This window comes from Podarcis erhardii (genome assembly GCF_964252035.2).
Source record: "Podarcis erhardii genome assembly, chromosome: 8".
NCBI classification, from domain to species: Eukaryota; Metazoa; Chordata; class Lepidosauria; order Squamata; family Lacertidae; genus Podarcis; species Podarcis erhardii.
Window position 1 is genome coordinate 52,942,872 of NC_138499.1, and position 21,477 is coordinate 52,964,348.

Below are 21,477 nucleotides of genomic sequence, written 5' to 3' on the forward strand. Positions count from 1 at the left end.
ATGCATATTAGAAAGTAGTGTCATTTTGAATGAGTTTCTTTATTCATGTCATGCTGGTAAGTCACTCTGCTGTTGTTGTTTGTTAGGGAAGCAAATTTAGGGCAAAGCTATCAGTATGAGCCCTAGAAATAGTTTTCTTTTACATGATATTACTTGTACTTTTTCCTAGGCTATGGGGCTTATACTTAAAAATGGTTCAACCGATTGATTTGAAACATCATGAGAAGAAAGCTTGTACATGGAGCATGCTGCATTTGAGGTATAAAGGATAAGAAACAGCTTACTTTGAATGAGTTAACTTGTTTGACAAGACACCCTGGCACTAAACAGTTTGAGAAAAAAATGGGGAATATAAAATACTCAGGCAAAAATTCTACACGTGCTGCTTTTCCAAATACTTGCTGTCTAAGTAAACTAAGAATTTCTGCCTGATAATCCATAAAATGCAAGGTTCTCTCACCACAGCAATGTGTACTGGATATCCAGTAACTAATCCTACAGGTTCAGCCTCCTCAAACACTTGCTGTATATGCATCTGATGGTCACATTTCTCACTCTCACACATGTACACCAACACCCACCCACCCATGCTGAGTGGAAAATCAGCATGAATGACATTTGGCTGGATCATAGAATCACAGAGTTGGAAGGAACCCCCATAGTAATCTAGTCCAACTCCCTGCAATGCAGGAAATCTCAACACACGGTCCCCCATCCAATTTGAAACCAGACCAGACCCTGCTTAGCTTTGAAAATGTGCTGGCCGTTTTATTGCCAATTTCATACCGACACAAACATGGTTTCAATTTTATTGAAAATACAATTTATAAAGAGGGCCAATATGGTATAGTGGTTGGTTAAGAGTGTTGGAGTAGGACCTGAGATAACAGGGTTCGAATCCCCATTCAGCCACATATGTCACTGGGTGATCCTGGACCAGTCACCATCTCTTAGCCTAACCGACCTCACAGGGCTGTTGAAAAGATAAAATGGGAAGGAGGAAACCCATGTATGTCTCCAAGAGCATCAATCAATCAATAAAGTATTTTTATAAAATAAATAAATAAATAAATGTATTTTTAGCTTGCATTTCAGATGCATGGTGGGTCTGTTCCAACAAGCAGATAAATCTGGTCCACCTCTCTGTAACTGACAGCCATCCACACCCCAGTAGTCCTGAAACATGAACCGACCACAATATAGGATACCATACTATATTTATATTTTCTGAATAACCATCTATTAAGTGCATAACCCTGCTGCTATTTGCTAGCATTTTAGAGCCTCAATGAACAGAGAAAGCTTTTAACATAACTTGGCAGACTAAAAGCGTTGTTGTTGCTGCTGCTGTTCATTAAATTGCAGAAGATGGTTGCACAAATCATTAATATCATCAGAAGAAAGTGGTTTTTAGACTACTGGTTTTGTGACCAAGCTCTATTTTTTAAAATCCTCTTTTTTTAAGAGAAGGAAGATGCTTCATCACAGCAGGGGGAAATATATTTATTTCATAAAATTTATATGCCACTTAATCGTATAACACAAAAACAAAACTCAAAGTAGTTTACAAAAAAAGTAAGGTATTTTTATGTTGATGTGATTCTTTTGCTTTGCTCTGTAACCACAAGACCCTACAGCTAGTTCCAAGAGAGATGAGAGACATCACACTACAAAGTGCTTCAATTCAGCTGAAGATTTCACAAGACTATTGAGCAATTTAGTATTAAAATGGGGGTTGGCAGTAGAAAACCTGCCGACTGCAATTCTGTAAGGGTTTATCTGCCATATTGCACTACACCAGGAGTGGGAAATCTTGGGCCTTCCATATATTGATGAACTCCCATCACCTCTAACAAACCTGGTCAATGGCCAGAGATTATGGGTGTTGTGTAGGCTCCCCATATCTGCACCACATTGAATTACCTGGTTCCTTTATGCTCACTCTTGTGTCATTCTGGGTAATCTCTAGTGCTTCTGCTCATTTGATTGAGGCACATTGCATGACCCCAACACACGGTTGACACTTGCCTGGAATACATAACCCTGTACCTCAGTAATCTCAGCTCCAGAGATGTGCTGATCAGAAATAAAGGCCTTTCAGTGGTGGTGCTTCAGTTCTGGAATGAGGAAGATACAGCATTCATTCACGCTGTGCACCTTTTTGCTCTAGGGCTGTGCACAAACTACACATTTAAAGCACATCGAAGCACATTCTTTCTCTCACAGAATGCTGGGCACTTTCATTTGTTAAGCTTTGCTGAGGTTTGTAACTTTGTGAAGGGTGAACTACAGTGCCCAGAATTCTTTGAGGGAAAGAATAATGTGTTTTGAATGTGCTTTAATGTTGTAGTGTGTACACAGCCTAGCTTCCCACAGAGAGATGCTAAAACAGGGATGGGCAGCCTATGGCCTTCTATTAACCCTGACCATTGGCCATGTGGGCTTGGGCTACTGCAGTCTAACAAGATGCCATTGTTCTCTGCACCATGATATTGGTTGAACGAACTTCAACCTGGAAACCAGGTGAGGTGGGTAAGATCTCAGAGACGTCCTTCTTTGCTGTGGCGCCTGTTCTGTCTCTGCACCGCCTCGCCCCCTTTCAACACCAAAAATGGCACGCGTGTCAGCGGTCACACGTGTGCTGATTGCGTACAAGTGGGGAGGTATTAAGTTCAGTGAAAACAAATCACAGACAAGAGAGTAAGGACAAATCCATACCGTACATCCGCAGTATTACCAGCATCAGTATGAAACTACAGTTCCCAGGATTTGGGGAGGGGAAGTCGTTATAAAAGTGTGTTGGATACACTTTACTTGTATAATGTGCATCTGTCCCAAGAGTAAAAATGGGAGTACAGTGGTACCTCGGGTTAAGAACTTAATTTGTTCTGGAGATCCATTCTTAACCTGAAACTGTTCTTAACCTGAAGCACCACTTTAGCTAATGGGGCCTCCCGCTGCACTGCTGCATGATTTCTGTTCTCATCCTGAAGCAAAGTTCTTAACCAGAGGTACTATTTCTGGGTTAGCGGAGTCTGTAACCTGAAGTGTCTGTAACCTGAAGCACCTGTAACCTGAGGTAAAGGTAAAGGAACCTCTGACCATTAGGTCCAGTCGTGGCTGACTCTGGGGTTGCGGCGCTCATCTCGCTTTATTGGCCGAGGGAGCCGGCAAGTCCTAGGCTCTGTGGTTTAACACAGCACCACCAGCATCCTGTAACCTGAGTACCACTGTACTAATGCTGTTGTTGGGGGACTGGCACTCAGCTTAGTCATAATCATTATTTTCAACAGAACTGCTATGAGTTGAATGCCATCCTTAATGTTTAAACACCAGTTTTGAAGAAATGGGATGCTTACAACATTTGCTTGCCAAGTCCGCACTGTGACTGATGCAGTGCCTCACAAAAGCTACACAAAGGAGCTTATGCACAGACCTTATAACTGCAGCTTTATACCTAGAAAAGTGCTCACGGCCAAATCCCTCCTGGTTTACACTGCTCTTGTCAGCAGCCATTCAAATCTGGGGGGAAAAGAAGCAGCTTAATGTATTTGATTATGCTTCTGATTTAGAAGTGTGCTTGTTTGATTCATGAATAATTATCACTTTCTCTTCCATGCAGATTATGCTTGAACACAGCAAAATTCTTTTCCAGTCAAATTGCATCTGAATGCAACCACTAAGCTAAGCAGGGAAAGGGTATAGGGGTGGAATATTTATCTGAAAATTGGATATTATGCCAAATTGCATTCATTTTGTAGGTATTTAATAACTGTGGCAAATGTGTTTTATTTATGTGTCTCAGTCCTTGTACTCAATTGAACAAATATATCTACATTGTGCTGAGACTTATAAAAAGGGAGTGCATGCCAATCTTTGCTTCTGTTGCCCTTACTATTTTTTTATAATGAGTTAATATTGAGACTCAGGTGTTCCTACTATGGGAATTCGCTCTTCTTAAGCATATTTGTCTCAATAATATGAGATAAAAAGAACTCTGGCAGACATAGTTGTTCCAAGTAACTAGAATGTGAGTCACACCCATATTTATGAAAGGCATAACAGAGTAAGGACTCCATCCAATGACCTGTTCACACAGCATTCATGCTGATTTGCTTGCAAAAAGCTGATGCAGTGCTTTGACTATGTCCTGTCTTTACTGAGCATTCATACTTATCGGTTGATGGGGTGGTTATATGGCAATAATCATTCATTCTTATTTCCTTGACCTGACTTCCAGCTAATCATTTGTCCATCCCACATTTTTCAAAACATTTCCCTGTCATTTTTCAAACTGCAAAAAAATAAAAATCCATTTTATTTTTTAAGTGAATTTGTTGCATGAGTGCAAGAGGAAGTGTTGGGTGTGCTACACGGCCTGTTTTGCAATCAGCAGGCTTTCTGCAGCTACAGCAGAGGACACTCTCTTTGCTAGTGCTGGAAAAATATTTAGTTGCTAGTCCAGACAACTTCTGTGCATGAGAATTAGGGGAGAGGGGGCTATCTTGTCCATTGCTTCCGGCAACCACATGGCTTAACCCAGCCCTAGCAGTCAGGTGGTTTCATCATGACACTCCTTTTTGTCACAAAATTCAAAGTGTTGGTGCTGACCTTTAAAGCCCTAAATGGCCTCAGCCCAGTATACCCAGTATACCCCCATCTTTCAGCCCAGACACTGAGGTCCATCGCTGAGGGCCTTCTGGCGGTTCCCTCACTGTGAGAAGCCATGTTACAGGGAACCAGGCAGAGGGCCTTCTTGGTGGTGGCACCCACCCTGTGGAACACCTTCCCACCAGATGTCAAAGAGAATAGCAACTACCAGACTTTTAGAAGACATCTGAAGGCAGCCCTCTTTAGGGAAGCTTTTAATGTTTGATGGATTACTGTATTTTTAATATTTTGTTGGAAGCCACCCAAAGTGGTGGTGTTGTTGTTACTCACAGCCGTTAACAAGGTAAAGGTAAAGGGCCCCTGACCGTTAGGTCCAGCTGTGACCAACTCTGGGGTTGCAGCGCTCATCTCACTTTATTGGCTGAGGGAGCCGGTGTACAGCTTCCAGGTCATGTGGCCAGCATGACTAAACTGCTTCTGGCGAACCAGAGCAGCACACGGAAACGTCGTTTACCTTCCCGCCGGAGTGGCACCTATTTATCTACTTGCACTTTGACATGCTTTCGAACTGCTAGGTTGGCAGGAGCAGGGACCGAACAACGGGAGCTCACCCTGTCACGGGGATTCAAACCACCGACCTTCCGATTGGCAAGTCCTAAGAGTAAGTTGTTAATAGGCAAATCCTGCTGAGCACCCACATGCAGAACCTCATTTAACATTCCAAGTCAGGAAACAACGTCTCGGGGGCGGGGGCGGGGGCGGGGGCGGGGTGGAATAGAAACCTGCAATTCCTAATGCAGCTGAGCACTTTGAGCTGGACAAATTTGTGCAGCAAACCAGGCAATTATGAATTTTGTCAACATCACTAATCATTTTCTTAGTTCCAAATCAAGGCATTTGACTCTCGGAGACTAGAGCAATACTATTTCTGACTGCTTCTGAATGGCAATGTGGTTATTAACTGCTGGAAGAATGCCAAGATTCCACTGTCCCTCGGTACTTCCTCATCACTATTCATGATTTAATCAGGATGCTGAATATGGTTTGCATCCTTATGCAGATTTATTTACATGGGCATTATTTTCTTAGCTGTTTTGAATTGCTTCTTCCCTTTGAAAAGATATTCAGCCACGGTTGTTCAGAAGTGCCAGAGCTATTTGGCTGTATTTGCTATCACTTAGCATTGTCTATGTGTCAGTGATTATCAATCCATAGTCCACATAATTACAGCAAGAGGTGTGGAGTGGCCAGGATACAATTCCACCCTATATTGGGTTTAGGATGGATTTTCCTTTCCTTCTGTGAATTCAGTTTATTGGCAAATATTAAAATTTTTAAAAATGGTAGGGAGCAGATGGCAATAAAAGGGTAGTCATAGTTTTGGGGTCAGGTACCTTAAATTCCTTCAAATTTCAACCTAGCCCCTTATCCCTGACGCCCTGCTAGCACTCTTTCCAGTGGATAGTTCAACAAACCCCACAATCCATCACAAATGCCATTCCTCTCAAACACTGAAAACCCAAAATGGGCCTTCAGTGGTGCTGAGTGTGGGACATAGCACTTTATGAACACTTAAGCTGTCATCATAGAGTAAAGGGAGTGGTAAAACATGAGAAGTTTGACAAAATTTGGTTTCCATTTATCAACTCTGTTTACATAATGTAAAACCATCACCCTCCAAACACTTCCACTTCATGCCAGAGAGGTTGTCTTATGTTCCAACAGTCATGAATGAGAATGAGCTTTTCTCCCCTTGGCCACAATATGATATTGTGCTTGCCTGTTTATGAACTGTGGTAACCGTGATACATTTACATGTTTTCTTGCACTATTATATACAGTGGTACCTTGGTTTAAGAACAGTCCGGTTTAAGAACGATTCGGTTTACAAACTCCACAATACCGGAAATAGTGTCCCAGTTTGAGAACTTTACCTTGGTCTAAGAATGGAATTCAGACGGTGGAAGGGCACTGGCGGTGGGAGGCCTCATTAGGGAAAGCACACCTTGGTTTAAGAATGGTTTCGGTTTAAGAACGGACTTCTGGAATGGATTAAGTTTGTAAACCAAGGTACCACTGTATAAATATATGAGTGGCAAAGAGACAGAGATGAGGAAATACTAGGCATTGTATCACACCCATATTTCATTGGCTTCCAGTATCACATCTTACCATGCTTATTCAGGGTACATATCTCAATACAGGCCCTTGGGAACAGCAGATGTCTGGGGCTTTCACTCTGGGGTCCTCTTCCTTCTGCAACCCAGAACGAAAAGGAAAGAGAGATGTTTCTACTTCTCTATAAATCTGCTGAGCTGTCCAGAGTCCATATGCAATGGAATAACAACAATGAGAGTCCTTGAAAGCTTCCACAAGAGACACGGAGAGAGTCTATGGGGGTCACGATACTAATATCGCTTTAAAAATTCATGCTGCCTCTGCATTTGCTTCCCCGCCTCCTTGATAACTCTCTCAATCTGTATATGCATATATAACATATTTTTATGAAACAGTGCTAAGTGTTTCTGCCTTCTTTCTCTCAGTGATAAAATCCAGTTGAGATAAAGTCCCTGTGGAGCAGTCTGCATTCTTAGTATGTGGTAAAGAATATATTGATTGCCCTGTGCCACTGGATATACAATATATACCCATCACAAGGATGAATAGATGTAGACACACTCAGGATATGCATAAAGAAATACACAAACACACACACATACAATGAAATGGGCATGGAGTGAAAAAGTTAGTATTGTGGTTCGAGGACCCGACCACCACGACGTGAAAAGAAGACACAGGGACACGTGATATAAGGTTAATGGGCTAGAAAAGGCCACAACTTTATTAATTACAGCAATGAAAAGGTATTGGCTTAGGCATTGGATCGCGAAACAAGTGGGTTTATTCACCAGGGGTTCATCACCTGTTGATGCTAATCCAACTATAGGCTCACCCCTGCTGTCACCGAGGGTCGTGCCATGGCCTCCCGCCAAGCAGGCATCAGACAGAATACACGACCGCCAGATTCCTTTAACGGAATACCCCTAAACATTGGAGGCATAGGCAATGGCCACACCTAGCACTTCGACACACCACAGCACATTATTCCAATGCCTAACCGCCACCCGAGCCGAAAGGCTCGCCGCCAATACCCTCAAAGCTGTAACCAATCCCAGATGCATTTGCTGACACTAGCTAACCAACTGTCGGTCCCCAGATCCGATAGGTGGACACCGTCATTCCGGTATAAGGCTTGGTCGCCGATCCGGATACGGTCATGATAAATGACTCGGCCATACAAAAAGTGCACCCAACAGGCTATTGCACGATTTAAGAGTTTCCTGGATTTTTCAATGGCCATACAGTTCTGCACACTGCGTCATACAATTCTCTTCAGGAAGGAGGACCAGAACACCGTTGTTCTGGGACACAAGGCAGCCACCTCATCCAAATCTCTCTTTATGTGCCACAACAAGTCCACACTTCTTCTGCTGATAAGGATGTCAGGAGGGCCAAACGCAGCAACTCTCCCTCTCAACAATGGCATAAGCAATGCCTCGTCACGAAAACCAGGAAACTCGCACTCCAGATAGCTGCCAGGAGGGCCAAACGTGGCAACTCTCCCTCTCAGCAATGGCATAAGCAATGCCTCGTCACGAAAACCAGGAAACTCGCACTCCAGGAAGGCCAAACGTGGCAACTCTCCCTCTTAGCAATGGCATAAGCAATGCCTCGTCACAAAAACCAGGAAACTCGCACTCCAGGTGGCTGTCAGGAGGGCCAAACGTGGCAACTCCCCCTCTCAGCAATGGCATAAGCAATGCCTCGTCACGAAAACCAGGAAACTCGCACTCCAGGTGGCTGTCAGGAGGGCCAAACGTGGCAACTCCCCCTCTCAGCAATGGCATAAGCAATGCCTCATCACGAAAACCAGGAAACTCGCACTCCAGGTGGCTGTCAGGAGGGCCAAACGCGGCAACTCTCCCTCTCAGCAATGGCATAAGCAATGCCTCGTCACGAAAACCAGGAAACTCGCACTCCAGATAGCTGCCAGGAGGGCCAAACGTGGCAACTCTCCCTCTCAACAATGGCATAAGCAATGCCTCGTCACGAAAACCAGGAAACTCGCACTCCAGATAGCTGCCAGGAGGGCCAAACGTGGCAACTCTCCCTCTCAGCAATGGCATAAGCAATGCCTCGTCACGAAAACCAGGAAACTCGCACTCCAGGAAGGCCAAACGTGGCAACTCTCCCTCTTAGCAATGGCATAAGCAATGCCTCGTCACAAAAACCAGGAAACTCGCACTCCAGGTGGCTGTCAGGAGGGCCAAACATGGCAACTCCCCCTCTCAGCAATGGCATAAGCAATGCCTCGTCACGAAAACCAGGAAACTCGCACTCCAGGTGGCTGTCAGGAGGGCCAAACGTGGCAACTCCCCCTCTCAGCAATGGCATAAGCAATGCCTCGTCACGAAAACCAGGAAACTCGCACTCCAGGTGGCTGTCAGGAGGGCCAAACGCGGCAACTCTCCCTCTCAGCAATGGCATAAGCAATGCCTCATCTCGAAAACCAGGAAACTCGCACTTCAGGTAGCAATCCGAGGTTAGGGGTGAGGCCACAGCTAACTGACCGTACGTGGGCCAATGGACTATACCATGGCCACAAATCCAGACACTTCTGAGAACGGCTGAAAATAAAGGAGAGAGAAGAAAAAGAAAAGAAAATTACGGATAAGTAGAGGTAAAGGAGCAGGGCGCATTCTAACGAATGTAGCCTTTATAAGCGTCGGATTCCACCAGCCCATTTCCTTAATCTTATCCACTGGCAGGCCCAAGCGTGCAGCTGTTGTGGCGGCGCCAATCCTGAATGAGTGTGCCGCATAATCCTGGGAAGATGAACCACAGGCATCAATAACTTTGCGGAGTGCCCTTATGAATTGGTGTCTCAACAAAGGTGACCCATCCTCGTGAACCAGGACCGGGCCAGGACCGGGCAGTCTGAGGTAAAGGTACCATCTAGTGTCTTTGACCGGGCGTGGGCCCCGCTGCACTGAAGCTGTAAGTTTTATGAGGGAACCCCTACCTGCCTGGTCTGTTTGGGATTGACGTATGCACACAGTCATGCTAGCTTCGGTCAACTGCAGTTCCTCCCACTTGCGTTAACCTCGGCTACCACTTCACCAACCCTCAAGGTGCCAAAGAAGGCGATCGCATATGCTGCGGAAAAGAGGCGGGCCTCGAACTTGGCCCAGCAGAATGACCTAAGCTTTGTGCGTATCTGAGATAGCAGCCCGTAAGAAATTGGCTTACGGCTCTAGGGGGGTTGTAGCCTGCCCCAAACCTCAATAGCTCTGCGGATCAGGAAGTCACTGCACAGGTCAGAGGAAAACATGGCTCTAGCAAAGAAACTGATGGCGATTACGTGTATCTTTAAAGTTTTGGGGTCCCGTCCCAAATCGTCAAGATGGGAAAGGTATTGCAGAATGTAATCCGTGGTGGGTGGCACGCTAGGCAAAAGCCCCAATATCCCTGACCTGAAGCCCATGAGCTCCAGGTGCTAGCCACCGGAAGCGAGACATCTGAGAGCGAGACCCTTAGGGTAAGAAAGGTTGTGGATTAATCTAAACTCACCATGGGTCTTTTTGGGTACAATACCAAGGGGCAAGATATGCAGGTTTGGGATAGGGGGGACGAATGGACCAGCCACTCTCCCTGCGGCCACTTCCTTAGCTATTTTCTTTTTCTGCAGCCTCAAGCCTTTCCCTTACTGACATCTGGTTAGGGGAAATCCTTTGCAATTAAAGAGTTGGTTACTGGTATTCTGAAACCCTCTGACAAAACCCTTCCAATGAAAGGATACTGCGCTTCCATCTGGATAGCTAGACAAGAGGTTGCGGAGAGGAGGGAGCTGGATCAGTGAAAATGCTAGACCCGGAGGGTCCCTATCGTCTGTTCCCTGCTGCGGGGGCTCCTCTGGAGCTAGAATGGTGGAACCCCCGACCTCCCCGAAAGGGCTGCTTCTCTTTGTAACACGCTGCAGCTGGGTGTACCCCTGCACACCTCTCGCATTCGTGCGGATACTTACCAGACTGCCTTGGCATGACCCCTTATTGAATTTCCAACACACCTTGCGCTTTGGCTCCCTTCTTAAGTCCGGCTTACCCATGCGATGAGAATCTAATGGTTTCTTCTCAACATACGGGATGACCGCCACCGACCAGATGCCCTTTTCAAATTGATCCCAGTGTGCTAGCGGGATCCTGGAAGCCTTCCTTCAGGACTTTTATCATAGCTAACGGTGGCGGCCCCCCATAAGGCACATAGGCTGTTCTGACTCTTCTTCCATGTTGCCCGTTTTCAACTTGCTCTTCTTACAAACGTGCTTCTTCTTGGTGCGTCTTTTGCCTGACAGTTTGTCCCCCTCAGCTGTCTGAAGTTCCCCCTCCGCATCAAGGCTGCTGGACACGCCCCCCCCCCACGGCACCTGGTTGGACGGCCACCGGGGGGGGCGTGAGCGCCAGCCAGGTGAGCTGGAGGCAGGGGGCTATGCCCCCTGCTAGGGGCGGTGTTCAGGCTCCCGCCCACAACCACTCCCCTCTCTTTCAGGGAGGAGAGTCTTTAGTGAATGAACTCTTGTATGAACTTGATTAATACTGTACTGGCCCATATATATAAGCCGCACTTGTTTTCCAAACTACAACAGTGAAAAGTTAAAAAGTGTGGCTTAAATTTGCGACCTTACAAAAATTGCTGTGGTCAAACCACAGCAGCCCGTGAGGTAGAGGGTGGCAGGGAAGAAGTGGGGCCACAAGTGAGTGGGGCAGGGCGGGTGTTGTATGAGAGGGGAGAGAGAAACTTCCCCTCATGAGCGGCCCAAGTTTGTTCTCCTCTTTGGGGAGCGCTCCCACTTCTCCCATTAACGGCGGGCTCCTCCATTTCCCTGTCCTTCAGTCTTTCTCTCCAGTGATGCCTGGACGCCTTGAGCTGATAGGGAAGACAAGAAGCCAAGGCAGGAGCAGGAGCGGTGGTGGTGGGAGAGTGTGTGCCTGTGCTGCTTGCTAGGAGGAACCGGCCTGGAGGGGATGTGAAGAGCGTGCGTGAGAAAGCACCTTAGACAGACACACACGGCGAGTGGCTTATATTCTGGTATTTTCTTTTTTTTCTTTTCCCCCCCTTGAATTTTAAAGGTGCAACTTATTTGTGGGTGCGGCTTGTATTTGGGCCAATATGGTACACGGAGACAGATTTCATCAGGTGCTTTGTTCGCAAGATCTTCATGACAAAAACAAGACTACTGACTGTTCTTTCCCCCGCACACCCTCTCTCACTTTTCAAAAACATGCATAATGAAGGTGACTTGTTCACTGAAGCCAGATCCCTTGACTCATAGATCCCAGCCCGGCAGGCCAAAGGTTTACCATTGTAAGTATTATGATTTATTTCACTGGGTTGCTTCCATATTGGGTGGTATTAAACTAAATAACTGCAGAAGTGGAACGGCATCCCCTTGTGCAACAGGACTTCTCCCATCCTCCCCCTGCACATGTCCTGCACCATCCTTAGATCTCCTTTGGAAGGCAGTGGGAACCCAAAGAACAGATTTAGGAGGAATGGGAGGGGGTAGAGCAGGCATAGGCAAACTCGGCCCTCCAAATGTTTTGGGACTAAAACTCCCGTCATCCCTAGCTAACAGGACCAGTGGTCAGGGATGATGGGAGCTGTAGTCCCCAAACATCTGGAGGGCTGAGTTTGCCTATGCCCAGGGTAGAGGCAGAAGTCCCATTGCACAAGGGGAAGTTCTTCCACTCACACAATTACTTGGTTGACTACCAGCCAGTGTTCTTGATTCCAGAGATTATAGCAACTTTAAAACAAATTTGATGCTAATGGAGCCACTGCATTTGCAGGATTAAAATATTAATAAATCCTAAATAGATTTCTGTTCTTTAAAACGGTTAACATTTTGATTGCTCTGTGCTGGCTGGGATAGAGGTTGGAGTTTGACAGGCAATCAAGAAGTCATGATAGATGAACCGGAAAAAAACAATTCAGAACTCTCTCTTTTCTATCTGGCAGAATTGGAGAACACAGTGCATTTTTCATTCATTATGGCTTTATGTTTATAATTAACCAACCCCTTCCACAAACCCCTTTCACACAGTAGACATGCTCACTTTGAAACTCTGCACACAGAAAAAAAGGTTGGAAAGGGCAATAACAGCAAGGCTAATGCTGGTGCTTCCAGTTTTTAATGCTAATGAGGCTATGTAACCTGATTCTCTCTGCTTCAGTTCACAAATACAATTTTTGGAGACCAAATAAATGAAAAAGTGGTATGACAGAGAGGAAAATTTGCTTGAAAAATATTTGATGCATCACATTTGTGTGTCATGAAATGTCCCATTTATTTTGATGCATTTTATTCTCTTATGTTGAAATGTGCATGATGTGAAACAGTCTGAATTATACAATGCGATATCTGGAAGGGAAAGTGTCAGAACTAAATAACAGAAAATAATGGTATTTTCTTGGCTCAGACAAACAGCTAACCTTGGACTTGGCTTCTGGAAACAAGGAAAGTGGAAATAGAGCCTGATGACCAAGTTCTCGCCTAGGTGAGGGATTGTGATAAGCACTGTATGGCAATTCTTGAAAGTAAGGCTGATTTTGTTAGTAAAATAAATATAATGAGCTCGAGTTGAGCACATATCACTTTACACATGATGATAAAACTAGAAAGGGAAAGTGAAAGGGAAAGGGAAGAGTAACAATACTCCTGAAGAAAGAAAGAAAGAAATGATCCCCTAGGCAGAGATGTAAAAGGACTAGGAAAAAGAAAAAGTACAATTCATCATTAGGAAGAATATTAATACATCTAAATAGAAATATTCTCAAATAACTTTAAAGAATTGGAATGCCCATAAAATGGAACTACAGTACTTTTCTGTAATATAAAGTGTTTATGGTTAGTCACACTTTTGTAGTGAGTGATCATTCCCCTATCCATAACAATAATATTACAGGGATTAGGCCATTCCGGGATCAATCAGAAACTGGGACAGCTTCTCTAAATCAGGGATGTCCCTGGAAAATAGGGACACTTGGAGGGTCTGTTATTTTAAATTTAGATCTCTGACTCTATTTGGCTTGTAATAATAAATCATAATCACTAGAATAAGCAGAATAAAATAGCTCAAAGCTTGGTCACAATCAGCCCATTGATTCTCCCTAGTAGGATCAGGCAAGCTCCCATGGATTCAGATTGTAATGGGCCTAACCCCAAACATGCAATTTAGACTGAATTAGACTTGATCCTTGGTCCTTAATTCAGAATTGGCCTGGAGAAGCTTATTTCTGTTTCTGTTGGACCATTCTGTAAGACCTCCCCACAAACATCTCCTGTCAAAGGTTATGGCAATTGAGACTTCAGATTAAATCTAGGTGCGCCTGTGAACATTGTCATTCTAAGTCTTTAATGGAAGATGCTGTTTGCCTATGAGCACACCTGTGTGAATTCATCTTTGGTTCAGAGGTAGACAGAGGAGATTTCTTGCCTGCCTGAACAGATTGTATCTGCCTACATTTGTTTGGTTTGGTTTTATTTATTTATATAGCAAATAATAATTTCTGACAATGTGTTACCCAAATGCTTGATTTTCCAATTCTTCATTCCTGGTGTGAGGTATGTACTGGACTGTTTCACATAAGTCAAGTGGAACTAACCCAAGACAAGTAGCTTTATGATTGCTATGTAACACATAAAAACACTGCACTTTGCAGTGCATACTCTAAATGCTATTTGTTCATGGTGAATTTTAGGAGACATTGTCTTTTATGCATTTTGTTATATTGTTTTATGTTTTAAGTATGGCTCACACTTAAATAGCTTTGTAATAGTTTTATGCTATTTTATGCAGAAGAGAACAAAGAAGGATAGAAAAAAATAAAATATTATTAGTGGAAACCAATTATACTTGCATTCAGAATAGCCTTAAATTGAGTTGAATGCCAAGGTAGTTTGGAACAATGTAGATTTAACCCTGAGTTTATGAAAGAAGGCAGTGCTTTATACAGACTTATAGTTTAGGTAAGAGCAATCTGTTGTGACCATTTTATTGCTTGAACAAAAGGGGAAATTAGTTCATGCATATGAGCTTTAAAATTACAAATTAAAAAGCAGTCATTAATTAGATAAATAGATAAAAGATAGATGATATAGATGTATAAAAATTAAGATAAAAGGTTGATTGAAATATTCATTCTATTTCATTCAGCATTTTATTTATTTATTTTTACAAGAAAGAAAATACAATGGCATTCATCTCAATTTGAAACTTGAAATTTTATGTTGGGGTGGAACTAAACTTTTCTCTGGCAGAAGCTGTTGTTCTCACATTTTCTACAGGACGTTCACCATGGGCGGTGCCCCCTTGGATGCTCATCCCGCCCCCGTGGGAGGCAAGGTGGGTGCACAGCTAGCTCCGCCTCTGAATAGAGGGGAGTCCTTAACAGACCACTTCACGGTTCCTTACAACACATTTAACATATAAATTAAATTGGATTCAAATGCTACATCATTAGATAGCTGGAATACCTGATCATTTTCCTAAAAAAAGTGACTCCTGAAATCCATGAGGAGCTTTTGGAAATGCTATGCAGATGTAAACTGTGTTGATTGTTCAGCTTTCTGTGTCTACACACACAAATATGTTAATGACAGAAAATAAGATGCTTTTGAACTATCTAATTGATGATCCATGTATATATTGCAGTCCTCAGAAAGATGAAGATGCAAAACCTTACATTTGATTCTATTGAAATTCATTTTGTTAGTTTAAGGGCAGTTCTCTAATCTGCTAAATTCATCTTGTATCCTGGTTCTGTTTTCTGTGGCATTGGCTACCCTCTACCAGTTGTGTCATCTGCAAATTTGATTAACATCCCCTCAGTTCCTTTATCCAAGTTGCTTATAATTATATTAAACAACAGTGGGCCCAGGACAGAATCCTGTGGCACCCCTCTTGTCACTTATTTCCAGGATGACGAGGAACCACTGGTAAACACACTTTGTGTTCAGTTCTCTGAGTATGATTTTTGCTTCCTGTACAACAGCATTGGTCAGTTTTTGGTTTGTTTTCTGATGCTGTTATTCTAAGTCTTGTTGGGTTTTCCACATAATTTTATCAGCTATTCTCTGCTTGAGGAGTATCATCTATCTGATTAATTACAAGATGGCTTTCTCTAACTCAGTGGCAGCAGCAATAGTGTCAGCTGAAGAGCACTTGGCACAAAAACCTTGCTAATGCATAACATTAGGGAATTTACAATGGCATAAATTCTGTCGGCTTAAGTTCCACCAGCATAGCTCCAGTTCAGCCAAGATGACTTGAGCCAGGACAGACCAAGATCTGCTTATTCCAAACTTTCTCATTGAAGCAGATCTTAAATTTGGATTGCACTGTTAATCTCACAACTCTCACAATTCATACCTAGATTCCTTATCTCACAATTACCTAGATTCCTTAATCTCACATATCTATCTCACATCCTTATCTCACATACCTAGATTCCTTAATCTCACAATTCATACCTAGATTCCTTACCTATCGCACAGAGTAAGCTATCAAAGATGTGTTTGCTTGCACTTCAATTGTCTCTTGCTTTCCAGCAAAAGCTCCATGTTGTCCTTTAGTATATCAATGTATGGAACTAAGTAAAGGGGTTAGGACAGCAAACAGGTTATGTAAGGACTTCTTCTAATTGGTGTGACACAGGGAACTCTCAAAAAACTGGTTGACTGATGGCAATGCCACCATAATCCAGATAGCAACTCACTCACCATTCTGTAGCTAAAGTGAATTTAGAAAGACAGCTAAACAAAGAAAATAAACCAGTCATACACTCTGTGGCCTTGTGGATTGGCCCTAATTTAAGACGACTACCTGTAGCCAACGGAAAGAATGTAAAAATGTCCTGTCTGAGGACTGATTCATACAAACACATTGATCACTTGATGCCTGAAAAGCCATTGCATACATGTGTGGCTGATGCAGAATGCCTGCCCACAGTACTCCGCCTGGTCACATGTTTGTCCCCAATGCCATATCCTGGCCACATGCCCTGTGGAAGAGTGAAGAGTACAGATGTACACTCACAAACCTCCTCTAACACAGCTACCATTGGATTAGTAAAGGCCTGCACATCTACATATGTACAGTGCATATATAGGAGCCCTTCACACTTCGGCTGAAGGGATGGCTGTCAATGAATGGCCATGTCAAACATGGCAGGACAGAGTCTCAAAACAAAGATGTACTCTCCCAAGTGCACATTCCCAGCATGTGCTCTCCAGGGAGCTGGCTTCAGGCACCAGGCCCATTGACAGACCAGCTCTCTGCATAACAAAGCTGTCTATGTGAAATGAATGCTGACAACATTATCCTTGCCATGTGGGAATTCCTTGTGGATGATCGCAGTGCCTGGAGACAGACAGGTCATGTATTAACAGCAGTGAGAAGAAGAAGAATGACTGCTGGGGGAAGTACAGAGAGCAGAAACACCATGGCACACCTATAGCAGCAAAATCAGACACCTTCATCTGCCCCGCCTGCAATAAAACATGTCTCCCCCATATCAGTCTCTACAGCCACAGCAGCTGCTGTAACTCACCAGCAGTTTGAGTTTACCCTAAAGGCGCACTCTTACATTGTCCACTGAGACAGATGGATGACAACAGCAGCAATGGATGCAGCAGGAAGGCCTATTTGTGCTTAAGGGTGTGGCCAATATGTGCATTTTCACTCCTTCCTCATTTGTCTGGTAAATGCAAGAGAAGTACAATGGAATATTCTTACACTGACATCTGATCATTTTGAGCTAGTTCACACATATAGGTCCATATATTCATTTATGGCCAGCGAGATTTGGTACAACAGCTTAATTTCTTGACATTTCATTGCTATATACCGGATTGATGGTGTGTGGCTGATTGTGAGAACTGACGCCATTGTAAGACACTGCATTCAGCATTATGTGAAGCAATATTATTCTGTCCTTGGCTTTATATTTGCAGTGGGCCATTCATAATTCCTATTCGGGAGCTAAGGATCCAAGTTTACTGAAATAATGTTAGGTTCTGCTCTCAGTTTATGCATGATAATTTGAACATTTATCAGTGTCTCCCACTCATACAGCTACGTATGTGGGAGCTATGGACAGATATAATAATATATGCAAGCAATACAGAGCTTTCCCTCCCTTGATCGATGTGCATTGAGAATAGAGGTATTTGGACATGTCAATATGTGATGTTGTAGTAATTAAGAAGCAAACATGCATATGTGAACCTGCTTCAATAACTGAGCATTCAAGTGATGAGAAAAACAAGCTATGTTCATGAATGTGTGAACTAGTCTTCAGAGACACACAAGAGCTACGATTCTTTTCTTTCTCTCTTTCATCGGCATTGGTAAAATTAGGACACAATTCAGCTCCAAATTGGTTCTCTCAAACGGTACGAATATTGTATGCTTTACTTGAAGTGTTTAAATACAGAAACTGTCAGTATCTTTTTAAAATAAAACACAGCATCCACCATGCCTTAAAATGTAGAAGAGTTTTCAAACAGAAAAGAAGTTTCAAGAGAGGAAAAGTTGGTTTTTTTAACTGCTGGTGTTTTCATCTTTCTCAACATAAAAGTAATTTTGTTTGATGGAGCTATGACCATTTCTTCCGCTTTAGACACCTTGAGAAACAGGAATCTATTTTCAACCTACCTAAAAACATACTGTAGCTGAAATAATCTCACAGTGTCAAAGAGATAAAATAAAAACCCTTCATCTTTCAAAATTTAAAGGAAAACTATTTGTGTGTGGGTGTAGAGTAAAGAGCTACCATTTTACGGTGAAACATTCTGTTTGTATGGCCAGGGTTAAGCTGAATTTTGGCCTATAACTCCATTCACAGTGTCTTCCTGCCTCTTATTTTGAAGAGTTTCAGTTATTTGTGCTTTTTGGGTTAACTAAAATCCATCAAAATGACCACTTGCTTAGTTCTCTCCCTCATTGAAATAAGTGGAACACATTGAACTTTGGCTGAATTATGTCTTTGTCTTCAAGGTTTTAATGTTCCACTTGTCTTCAGTATAAGGTTAGTCTTTTCTTGAACTCAGTTTATTCAATTTATCTACAAGTTCAAGAAAAGACAGTAAAAGGCATATTTGAAAACAACAACTGCTCCTTGTTAAACCATTTAAAATATACAATGAACTTCAAACTTCTGAGTAACTATAGCTACAGTTTTCCCATCACAATTTTTAAAAATTAAATTATTAAAACAGGTTCTTTGCTCATAAGCAAAACATTTTGAACCTGTGAATTATAACGCTGTAGATGAAAAAAAAAAACATTTTTAAAAAACTGAACAGTATATTCAGCATGATCAAAAATTGATTTTCATAAAAAAATATATTCCAAGATGCATATATTTCTTTACTCTAGAGCAAGCCATATTTACATTAATTTATAGACTTCTGGTCATTGTGTATACACATAGAACTTTTTCTCCTGTTACATTTCTGCCTCCTCCCATGCAAAATACCAACTTTTGCATATAAATAAATCCAGAACTATCCCTGCAGCTTCAATTTGGGTAGGATTTTCAATAGTTCTTTCCTAAAGGAAAGTGTTAGTGGTAATATTTTCATGGCATACTACAATTTCAAATCTGCAGTTCAATAAACTCATAGCAATTTGTCTCAGACGTCTTGGCTATCTGAGCACGTTGTTTGAAACTATAAACCAAAATGAAAGAGAAATATGAATTGCTGAGGTTGACCGCTGTTGTAGTAAGGTGCTGAATTATGGAACAAATTAGTTATGAAACTGTTTCTGAAGGAATCAGGGAACTGTACACTCTGCAGTACCACAAAATCAAATGAAGATACTCTGAATGAAAACAAATCTATTGTTTCTATGTATTTTTTGATCAAATTTTGGTGCCTTCTATGACCAGAGATAGATAACTGCTTTAACAAATCTTTGTAGAAACTTTTCCCTTATGAAACAGCTTAATGGAATGGACTTCTGAGTTGATTTGCTTAGGACTGCAGCTTTAGTTAAGGAAAACTAATCCTAAACACATACTCAGTGACTAAAAACTAATTCCCACTGAAATCAATTGGACTTCTTTGGACTAAATATGCTTAGGATTGCATTGTTGGTGATATATTCAACATTTACCAAACTTTTAAAATAATATCTGAACAAGTTTGCACAAAATAATATATTTATATTGGAGAAATTACAGAAAAGTCCCATTCTCTATCTCTCCTGAGCAGGAAAGAAACCATTTGTTTTATTGCTGTGATAATGATGATATGATCATGAAATGTGGTTATTTTTTTATCCCATTACTGTATTTGCTTCAAAGATGTTTCGCAGATTTTTTTATGCTGCTTCCAAAACCTAAAAACACTTCATAGATTTCAAATGACAATGAGGCCAAAGAAATATATGTACAACTTTATCACATCTGGCTCCACCTTGATGGATCCCTTTAGACAAAGCACTACTTCTATGTATAACCGAGTTTACCAGGTTGCTTAGAGAGAAAATAAATAGCAGTATGATTGTAAGCTACTATTGTTGTAAACAACAAGAAGATTTGCACTCTGATCCAAAACACATTTTTTGAAGTGTAAAGTGTCCACCTCAATCAAAAGATGTCAATTCCAAGTACTGTAAATGTATTCAGAACTAGAGTGTTGGTCTTTCCAAAACTCCCATTTGAAGTCGTTTTAGATTTTATTCTTTTATTAAAACCAGTACAAATATTTCTTTTTTTAAACAAAGGTATTGAAAACTTACCTGTGCGGCACCAAGCCCTCCTAGCTTTTGAAGAATGAATAATACAAAAAAATTGGCTTAAACGTCTGATGAAAGAAAGGAGAAGTTCTTTTGACTTCAGAGCCTTCTGAAAGCTTTGGGAAGAAACAATTTCCTGCCAGTAAAAGGCACTTATGCTTTGGGATTTGAAAACTCACAGTATGTCACTGCTTACTGCTTGCTATTTTGGGTGTTCCTAGTAAAACATAGACTCTTTTGTGCAAAACATCATAATGCTTCTCTGAAGTTCAGGCTGAACCCAGCATTGAAATGAAGCAAGACGGATGTAGTGAGCAAAATGAAAACGGATTTTCTTTCTTTTTCTTTCTCTCTCTCTTCTGGAAAAAGAACTTACTGGCAAGTACCAGATGTGTTAAAGAGAAGAGTCATTTTCTGTGTGAGTGTTTTGCAAATGAAATAGACATGCCCTCCACTTAGATGTTAAGAAAACAATCGATCATTTTACAGGAGCTATAAAGTAATATGAAGTAAAGGACTGGTTTTGCAGCACTCCCCTTTTGCTTCCTTAAATATATTTTTCTATAAATTCTTAAATAATCCTTCCTGTTCCCAGTCTCTGAGTGGATCATGCCTACCTTATTCTTTTCATAGAGCTCTGTACCCTAATTTCTGCCAGCTTTTGACACTTGTAATGTATATTTTAAGGACCCATCTTATTTTCATGGTTCTACATTGTAATAAGCTGTTTTCAATATTGTGTTGTAATTGTTCAAAAGCACACCAGTGTAAGTAAATAAATAGGTATCGCTGCAGCGGGAAGGTAAATGGCATTTCCATGCGCTCTGACTTCCATCACGGTGCTCTGTTGCACCAGAAGCAGTTTAGTCATGCTGACCACATGACCCGGAAAGCTGTCTGTGGACAAATGCTGGCTCCCTCGGCCTGAAAGCGAGATGAGCGCCGCACCCCATAGTCGCCTTTGACTGGATATAACTGTCCAGGGGTCCTTTACCTTAACCCT

General features: G+C 42.2%; 1 protein-coding gene across 5 annotated transcripts in view; it reads right to left on the reverse strand.

Annotated features, from left to right (window-relative positions):
* LOC309349290 (cadherin-19-like) overlaps positions 1–20,706 on the reverse strand; it is a 71,424-nt gene extending 50,718 nt beyond the window's left edge. For 2 of the 5 annotated variants that reach the window (XM_081875094.1, XM_081875096.1), the window contains exon 1: positions 20,478–20,704. The gene's annotated coding sequence lies outside the window, so the exon portion shown is untranslated. Of the gene's footprint in view, positions 1–6,783; positions 6,868–20,477 lie in introns of all 5 variants that reach the window. The other 3 variants (XM_081875095.1, XM_081875099.1, XM_081875097.1) reach the window with 3 other exon arrangements.
* Between the last annotated feature and the right edge of the window lie 771 nt (positions 20,707–21,477).